The sequence below is a fragment of the Littorina saxatilis genome, unplaced genomic scaffold, assembly GCF_037325665.1.
Source record: "Littorina saxatilis isolate snail1 unplaced genomic scaffold, US_GU_Lsax_2.0 scaffold_1489, whole genome shotgun sequence".
NCBI classification, from domain to species: Eukaryota; Metazoa; Mollusca; class Gastropoda; order Littorinimorpha; family Littorinidae; genus Littorina; species Littorina saxatilis.
The window spans coordinates 5,001-15,000 of NW_027128797.1; the positions used below are offsets into that span (position 1 = coordinate 5,001).

The 10,000-nt window shown below is 39.6% G+C and overlaps 2 long non-coding RNA genes across 2 annotated transcripts in view; both read right to left on the reverse strand.

Annotated features, from left to right (window-relative positions):
- The window catches only part of LOC138957114 (uncharacterized), a 7,607-nt gene extending 1,683 nt beyond the window's left edge, over positions 1-5,924 (reverse strand). The window contains exons 1-3 of the long non-coding RNA XR_011452931.1: positions 5,812-5,924; positions 4,612-4,747; positions 1-3,418 (exon numbers count right to left, since the gene is read on the reverse strand). The exon at positions 1-3,418 is cut by the window's left edge and continues 1,683 nt beyond it. This is a non-coding gene — a long non-coding RNA (uncharacterized lncRNA). The remainder of the gene's footprint in view (positions 3,419-4,611; positions 4,748-5,811) is intronic.
- Positions 5,925-9,713: 3,789 nt separating this feature from the next.
- The window catches only part of LOC138957113 (uncharacterized), a 2,593-nt gene continuing 2,306 nt past the window's right edge, over positions 9,714-10,000 (reverse strand). The window contains exon 3 of the long non-coding RNA XR_011452930.1: positions 9,714-9,912. This is a non-coding gene — a long non-coding RNA (uncharacterized lncRNA). The remainder of the gene's footprint in view (positions 9,913-10,000) is intronic.

Below are 10,000 nucleotides of genomic sequence, written 5' to 3' on the forward strand. Positions count from 1 at the left end.
AATACACTCTCACCTATCTCTATATATTTATAGATACAGATATGCATATATATATACGGCTTCTCTGTGTGTGTGTGTGTGTTTGTGTGTGTGTGTAGGCAAAAACCTATGTATTATAGAGTTCTGTTTGTGATGGGGTCTAGCGGCTTTTGTCTGTCTGTATGTTCTGGCATGTGAGAAGCCACAGCAGATAATATAGGGCTAAGAAATAAGCTCTAAAATTCTCAATCCCGTTTGACAGGACTTCGCCTTTCAAAGGTGATTGTGGTGAACCGCCACGCTGTCTGTCTCTGTCGCGCCGTTCACCCCAAATTCCCGTTTCTGAGGTACTATTTTTAGAATGTCACTGCGCTGTCCAGAACGCTTCCCTTGCACCCGTAAGTTGTTCTTACTGTCAAAGTGAAAAGGTCGAATCAATTTATAGCCACGCAAAAAATACACTCTCACCTATCTCTATATATTTATAGATATAGATATACATATATATAGATACGGCTTCTCTGTGTGTGTGTTTGTGTGTGTGTGTGGGGGACTAAAACCTGTTGATTGTAGAGTTCTGTTTGTGATGGGGTCTAGCGGCTTTCGTCTGTCTGTATGTTCTGGCATTTGAGAAGCCACAACAGATAATATAGGGCTAAGAAATAAGCTCTAAAATTCTCAATCCCGTTTGACAGGACTTCGCTTGCAGAGGTGATTGTGATGAACCGCCACGCTGTCTGTCTCTGTCTCGCGATTCACCCCGGCGAAGCCGGGTATTCCTCTAGTAATTACATGTATGTACATAACACCATTTGAAAATAGTATACACTTTATAGACTACACATACACACGGATAACAATAGCGAAGACGAGAAAACTTGCCTAGAACACGACCATTAACACATGTACTATTAACTTGCACGCTATGTATTCTTACTAAAACACACACACACACACACACACACACACACACACACACACACACACACACACACACACACACACACACACACACACACACACACACACACACACACACACACAGATATATATATCTGTTGATCAGATCACTAAAAGCTTGACAGTTACCTAAACATCTAAACAGAGTTCAAACCAATTTTTTCGTGTTGATTTAAAGACTAAGATGAGTAAATGTAGTCAATCTCATGCGAAAGAGAGGCCCATTTTGTTAGGGCGGCATAGTTAATGTACATGTGACCAATGCGTTTAGTTCTTGCATGAGCAATACGAAGCATTCAGGGATATTCGGAAGAGCAAAGCTATTTGAAGGGAAGGTAAATAGTCAAGGGATCGACGCGAAGAGATTAAGAGGAGAAGTCTAAGAAAAAACGAAAATACAGAATGTGTAGTCAATAAGGGGAGAGCAGAGGATTGGTTCAGCATGATAACACGTTCATGTTGTTGTTTGTTTGCTTTCTGAACTTTGTTTCCGATAATTATACACATGGCATTAAGGTAATAGCACATTGCAGTTATCAAGTTTAGACGGAACAACAACACTCAGAACAGATTTGTTAGCGTCAAATGTTACATGGTGAATCACATTTTGAGAAATGCAGATATTGGTACAATTGTAATCTGCGTGTCCAGTTTCATGTTATCCGATATAATACATCCAGTATTGCGTGCAAACAAGAAAACAAGTCATGTAAGGCGAAATTACTCCATTTAGTCAATCTGTCAAACTCACAGAATGAAATACAAGCACTGCATTCCTAACCCCACTATTTATTCAAATTCAGTGAGTGAGATTACAAACACAAAGGCTTTTTGCTATTCCGCTGTAACCTTCAGAATGTACTTTGATCAGCGTTACCTCCAAACATACTGCCGTGCCTGCTGTCAATTTGTATGTACGACCAAATTCTAGATATCGTTTGGCAGTAAGGCTATCACTAACAAATTACGATATTGTCCATGGCAAAAGTACACATTGTGTTAATCTTCTGATACACCGGCCTTTCTCACAGTATGAATGATGTATGCAGATAACACAGATTCCCAGAAGCGCAATAATCCCAACATAAATCATGATGTTAAAATGTCAGCACAGTTCTCAGGAAAGGCCCAGATGAAACAGGTTTTATTGTGATGGCTAGAATAAAATTACATTCCCTACAATTGTTGGTTTGTAATCGACCGCTGGAACAAACACAACATAATGATCAATCGAAAAATTACAACGTAATGCTGTCTTTATTGTAGTTGTTGTGACACTGATATTTGCCTTCATTTTGGTTTGCCGGTGTCGCTGCCGTCAATGTCAAGATAATTCGGAAAACGAGTAACATTATATTATCTGATTGTGCAAGTAGAAAAGTAGTTTTCTTTCACTGCATATCATACACGTCTTTGTGTTGTTTGTTTTGCATTTATCATAAACAAAATACGAATTATGAAACATTAAGCTGTGGACATGTTTTGGGTTTCAGTAAGTGACTGATCTTGGAAGGAACGGTCGCGGCGTACAGTTGCGTATTAGCAATAATTGTAAATGAGAGTGGTTTGGTGTACATAGTTAACAGATCCTTGTGGGTGGTTTGACTGCAGTTATTGGGTGAAGTCTGTTTATATTGACTACCAATATATTGTTTAAAACGCTGTGTTTATTCGAAGTGCCTCTTATTGAAAAACAACCTCACACACATAAAAGCCAATATGTGTGGTATTTTTCTCTCAAAATTAGTATAAATCAACTAGACCCCCATGTTTTCTGAATTAAACTAAAATGTTGAGAGTTGATGTTGTCATCAACATTTACAAATTGAGGAAATCTGCACATCAGCTGCACCCAGCTAGCAATAGGTTAATTGTTCGAATTCCTTTGCAGCAGGTATTTTACATGACTGTATAGACAACGTTTTCAACAAAAAGTCCTAGTTCCTTTCTTCTGTGCACAAGTTCTTGCCCTCGTCAAACTGTCTCGTGGTTTTACTATTTTCTTGATTTGTTCCATTCTGTCTTAGTTTTGTCATATTTTTCCTGAATGCGTTGCTTTTCCTCCTCTGAGACATCTCCATTTAAGCGTTCCATCGTTTTGACGTACTCCTCTTGAATTCCGTTCTTTTGCTCAACTGGGACGCCAGATCTTGAGTAAAACAACATGTCATTGAACTCCTTTTGAATGCGCGTCTTTTCTTCAGTAGAGGAAGCTTGTTCAAGTCTTGTGTGTAGCATGCGTTGTCTTTGCTTTTTCAGGACAGATTTCTTGACACTTTTCTTGACCTCACTCTCTTCCGACCCACTGTGGGCATCATCATCTACCGCATCTACAGAAGCAGAAGGGTGTTGTGGGGTTGTGATACTTTCAGGTCCATCCACTTCAGATTCGAGTTTGACACTCTGTTTTTCTGTACTTTTATTTTCGTATAGCGGAAGCATTTGGTTGTTCTCCTCGGGTCTTGAGGTGTCAGGTTTCCTTTGAATAAAATAGATTAATAATGTTACAAAAAAGGAAATCACGCACAGAAAACACAGAGAGACAAATAGACATACAGACACCCCCCAAACAAAACAAACAAGTGGCGTAAGGCGAAAATACAATATTTAGTCAAGTAGCTGTTGAACTCACAGAATGAAACTGAACGCAATGCCATTTTTCAGCAAGACCGTATACTCGTAGCATCGTCAGTCCACCGCTCATGGCAAAGGCAGTGAAATTGACAAGCAGAGCGGGGTAGTAGTTGCGCTAAGAAGGATAGCACGCTTTTCTGTACCTCTCTTTGTTTTAACTTTCTGAGCGTGTTTTTAATCCAAACATATCATATCTATATGTTTTTGGAATCAGGAACCGACAAGGAATAAGATGAAAGTGTTTTTAAAATGATTTGGACAATTTAATTTTGATAATACATTTTATATATTTAATTTTCAGAGCTTGTTTTTAATCCGAATATAACATATTTATATGTTTTTGGAATCAGCAAATGATGGAGAATAAGATAAACGTAAATTTGGATCGTTTTATAAATTTTTATTTTTTTTTACAATTTTCACATACACCACGACCCTCGTTTCGATTCCCCCTCGATGTTAAAATATTTAGTCAAAACTTGACTAAATATAAAAAGAAAACACACACAAACAAACGTCACATGCACACTCGGACACAGAGTCGCACACACACACACACACACACACACACACACACACACACACACACACATACACACACTCACTCACACACACACACACACACAAACACACACACACATAGTCACACACACACACACACACACACACCCACACACACACACAGTCACAAAACCACCTACACACACACACATACACTCACACACCACTTACAGTGTATACAATTATAATCCGGGTAATTCCCATACAGGAGTGCCCTGGTAATCGCTGTAATCGCTGTCTTAAAATCATCGATTGTCTGGGTTTGGTTTTTCTATAGTTGGTACTTTAGATAAATCGACAGTTAAGTTGAAACTTAGGAGCTGAAATTGGATATGTGTGCCTACCACTCAGTTTCAAACCTCGCGCCGTTAAGTCGACCCAAACAGTTCGATTACATTTTCGAAAGAGCATGACAGTCAAACTATACATAACATTATCAAACAAAGGGGATTGAAATATCATAATGATTATCCTCACCCGAACGGAAACCACAGATTCCTGTAGGCAAGTGTAAGGTAAATAATGGCAGCAACTGCCACAGCCATGAGGATAAATGTTAGGATCATCAGAGCATGGGTGGTTTTGACATGCCCGTGAAGCGTTTCCTGTGTCACTGAAATAAAAGGCAACACACAAGTATGGATGTAAAATAGTCAAAGGGACGACGCAGGACAAGTACGTGGGATCGTTCATTCTTAATGGTTCACGATCATTATGACATGTCGGTTCAGCTCTTACAAGCAGACACACTCTGCAGACGACAGAAATGTAGCTTCCAAGGTTTCGTTTCCTCGGTGCGTTTTTGTTTTAAGTGGACAAAATGTAAGAAGTATACGTTTATCCAGATCCATGATGAAAAATATAGGTGGTAAGAAAATATTCCAATTTTATTGGACTGGAGATTTTGTTTCGAACCGGTGAAAAATCGCCTTTTACTCGGAGCGCCATCGTTGATTGCAAGCATATTTGAAGATTCGTGCGCAGCTAAAATTAATCGTTCAGTGAATTTTGACGAGTTTTGACCACACGTGCGCATTCTCAGATATTTACACAATAGTTTTTTGGGTTTTTCAAAAGCTTTTTATCACCTTATACCTTATATGGAAAATAAAAAAAGATGCGTTTGACCATATAAGGAACATAAATTGCAGTCAAAGAATGTACTAACACGGCAATACGTAATGAAGCAATCAATCTTCTCGGTTTGTGTTTTCATTGTCATTACTTTATCGCTGGGATTTTCGGGTAGCTTCCTCCTAGTGAAAAGCTAGCAGCAACACATTCGCGCTACCCAGGCATGTTCGCGTGTAGGTATAACCAGCCTGCTGCACTGATGGCAGAATGACCGAGGTATTTTACGAGCAACACTGGCGACACGGGGTTCAACATAGATAACATCTCTGACTCTGCACATAACGTTGACCCGTGTCCGCCCCGGCCCGGATTCGAACCCGTGGCCCTCGGATCACAATGCAAGTGCTCTACGAACTGAGCTATCTGGTCACCCCTTTAATTAATCAGGTGTCTTATCAATCATTTGTCTACATTACTGAGAGAAAAAAAATGCTTACATAGGATAAAGTACAATTAAAAAAAGCAAACATGACTACGGAAACAATGGCCAAGCCAGTATGTTAAAGCTTACGTAAAATACATTGTAAGAAGTCCTGCACGTACCTGGGTTCCTAGGGGTTTTCTTTTCTAGCTTGTATGCTCCTGAAAACATAAATAGGTTAACATGCGTTCAGTCTCCTTCAGTTTAGTCATTAGGGCAAGCGACTGTATGTGTTCATGTTGTTGATGTCTTTATCAATGTGTGCTTTTATATGTTCGCTTTTAGCACACACCTGTTTTAGTTTCTTAACTTGTTTATGTTTATGAGATTTTATCCATACGCTTAGAACTCTGTCCATTTCCCTCCCTGCCTCTGGCTCCGTCAGATTTAGTGTTAGCAATGAATAGATTGGTAGTGACAAGAGCATTTCTCATGAACTTTAAGAAAGCATTTGATTTGGTGTACCATTCAAATTCGTTAAAGGCATATGTGTACGCGCTCCCGTGTTTACAAAGTGTAGTTTGCCCATAATCGATGTCAAACGCACCATAAGACCATATAATGACGATATGTCACCATGCGCGGACCATAATACATGCATTACAGCTTGTTCTAGCCTCTGAAAAAGTGAGGATGTCAACAAAGCCGCGGTGTTAGCTCCCTTGCATCAACGTTACATGTGTTGCCAAATCTATAAATAGGACGATCCAGATCAAAATGAAAATTAACATATCTCAACATTGAAGGGGTCCTAGACCACAATATTTTGCAGGGAACTTAATTTAGCATGTCTCCAGCTGTTGGTAAAGCAATTAGCGTGTATAGTCATCGAGTACATATGCCTTTAAACAAAAGAGTTGGTCATACTTTTGTAAAACATATATATATATATATATATATATATCAACCGGACACATTATGTCGTTATGAACTGTAACAATGCGTGAACTGCATCATAAACAAATAGCGTTCCTCAAGGGTTTGTATTATGACCTGTTCTGTATCAGTATGGTGTTTACATTAATGAATTGCCTTTATATGTATCAGCTAATAATCGTATGCCGATTACGAGCTGGTCGCCAACAATTCATCTATTCATACACCTCTTTCTATATATATATAAAAGAGATTTTAACACATCTCGGAAGAAAGTCTCTGCTGACTTTCGATTGTTTCTTTCACAATTTCTGATGTTTTATATATATATATATATATATATCCCATGACCTCCCTTCTTTGTCTCTGTTACTTCAGTATGGGTATATATGTTGTATTTTTATAGCTCAATAAATACATCATGGACTCAAAAAAATATATGATAGTGCAGATTCCGATTTGGGCGAAGAACTACTTTGCTCCCGACCTTTGACCTCGCACCGAACAATGTGACACATTTGTATGAAGTTCCAAAATCGTATTGCACGGCTCAGAAAACCATATCAGTTGCACGCAAAAATGAATCTCAGAACTGATCTGATGTATGAGATACAATAAGCAAACGTTTCTTTCATTATGAAAGCAATGCAGGTGGGAAAAAACGAACATTCAACTTACAAGATAACCAGATGCTAGCGAACCAAAACAAAAACACGAGTACCCTCCCCTTGCTTCGTTAGCAGACGACTTTTGAGAATCTGTCAGACCGTCCTTACCTGGCACGGTTGGGCTTCGCTATCATCAGCTGTTTCACGTGTTTTGCGAGCAAGTCTACTCTTTTGCCTGGCTCTGCAGTAAGTCCACATTGGCGATGAAGGTATCTAAGAACTTAACATGTGTGTATTTTTCCGTAATCCAGTCATATTCTTTCAAAATGCAATCAAGCGGCGGAGACAGACTTGGGTCCTGTTTTCATCGCATCAATACCAGTTTAGGTTCATGCAAACACACTCGCAAAACAGTTTATCATGTAGATACATTTCAAATAGGGAGCAAATGGTTAAATCTACATATGTGTTCCCTAAAATTTGCTTCTCTGTCAATAAGACTAATTGTATAATAATGCGTTCGAAAAAAACAACGTGGAATCGATTCTGAATCGAGTCGAGTAAGCCAAATGGGGGCCAAACCGGTTTCCCCGTTCCGCCGACCTGAAACGCAAAAGAATTGTGCGCTTCAACTAAATGGATTTCTATACGACTTCATTACTTTCTTGCAACTTATGAACCTTTACTTAACGCTTTTAAACGGTCTGAAAGTAGTGTTACCGCGTACTTATAGATGCACTCATTCGTTTTATTTTTTCAGCGACGGTCACTTAGTTTAAGGTTGCAAAAAGGCCATGTCTCGCTGAAAACACTGTTTCACACTCCACAGATCGCAAAAGTGCCGCTAGTAGTCTACACTTTGTGTTTGATGGTAGAATGGGATATACAGATTACAACACTCGTGGTTTTTTATATGGCTTGTATTTCAGTCAAGACCCAGCGGGAATATCAATCGAGAGCCACTCGCCAAAGGCTCGTGTCTCCCGATGATATTCATCCGCTGGGTCTTGACTGAAATACAAGCCATATAAAAAACCACTCGTGTTGTAACCTATACATATAAAACATCAGAAATTGTGAAAGAAACAATTGAAAGTCAGCAGAGACTTTCTTCCGAGATTTGTTAAAATCTCTTAGCAGAGAGAGAGAGAAATAAGTATCCCTTCACAGACAGCCTATTGGGAGCATCAGACCCTCCTCAAGGGGGACCGAGATTTACAGAGCAAAGTCCCTTTGTGGGGGACGTATCGCAAGGTAATCTAGTCCTGAGGAGGACCATTGTATTTGTACCTAGACCAGACACGTGTTTCGACACTATTGTGTCTCATCAGTGGTCAGGTGGTACTGATGGCGAGAGTTGTCAACCCATGGTATCCAACTAAGAAGCAAACCATTCTCTGAATGGTAGCTTCTGTTGGCATGGGAGACTACCCTCATCTGACAACCCCAAGAGGATATCTGTGAAGGGAAACACTTTGATTTAAGGCCAAAGTGTAGAATTGATATTTATTAAGAAAGAATTTAGAAATTTAGACAAGTTTTAACCAAGAAATTAGGTTAAAACAAGGGAAATGTGAAAAGCCTAAAGGGAGGTAACTCTGTACCAGCCTGCAGATCCAGAAATGGATACGCGAACAAGTTAGATCTAATTTTAAAAAGGTTAAACAGGAAAAGCGGTCAACTTTTCACTGCTGTTCAACACAGGACTTGGTAAAGAAGAAGTTTTCTGCTTTATTCAATTGGATCGCTTTAAAGGCGATGCAACTTTCACGGTGACCACATTATAAAACATCAGAAATTGTGAAAGAAACAATTGAAAGTCAGCAGAGACTTTCTTCCGAGATTTGTTAAAATCTCTTAGCAGAGAGAGAGAGAGAAATAAGTATCCCTTCACAGACAGCCTATTGGGAGCATCAGACCCTCCTCAAGGGGGACCAAGATTTACAGAGCAAAGTCCCTTTGTGGGGGACGTATCGCAAGGTAATCTAGTCCTGAGGAGGACCATTGTATTTGTACCTAGACCAGACACGTGTTTCGACACTATTGTGTCTCATCAGTGGTCAGGTGGTACTGATGGCGAGAGTTGTCAACCCATGGTATCCAACTAAGAAGCAAACCATTCTCTGAATGGTAGCTTCTGTTGGCATGGGAGACTACCCTCATCTGACAACCCCAAGAGGATATCTGTGAAGGGAAACACTTTGATTTAATACTAATACCTAATATTATGAGAACTGTAACAGCAGTTCTGATCTGCGAAAGACATGCAGCACGTCATAAAATATATATATATATAAAACATCAGAAATTGTGAAAGAAACAAATATATATATATATACATATGGGTATGCCTCTCTCTTTCTCTCTCTCCCTCTCTCTCTCTCTCTCTCTCTCTCTCTCTCTCTCTCTCTCTCTCTCTCTCTCTCTCTCTCTCTCTCTCTTTCTAAATAAATGGGTATGCCTCTCTCTCTCTCTCTCTCTCTCTCTCGTCATCTTTTTTTTTCTAGCTTTCCTAGATAAGTCCTAGCGGCTTGCCTTCCACAAGAAGAATACATGGACGCACAACTCTTCCATTGCCAGGGACAACTCCACAAGAGTAGCGGCCCTGGAACTCTGCTGAAACATCAGGCACCTCAATGGTCAGGTTGTCCTTGTTGATGCCTAAAAATCGATAACCTTCCTCTGGATTGCAAACTCTCACTGCACCCTCTTTGGAGTGACATATCAACACCTTATTCCCTGATGGAGAAAAAGACAGATACAATATAGTTAACGACATAACGGTACAGGTATTAGCCGCTTTACCGGAATGTACATACATACATTA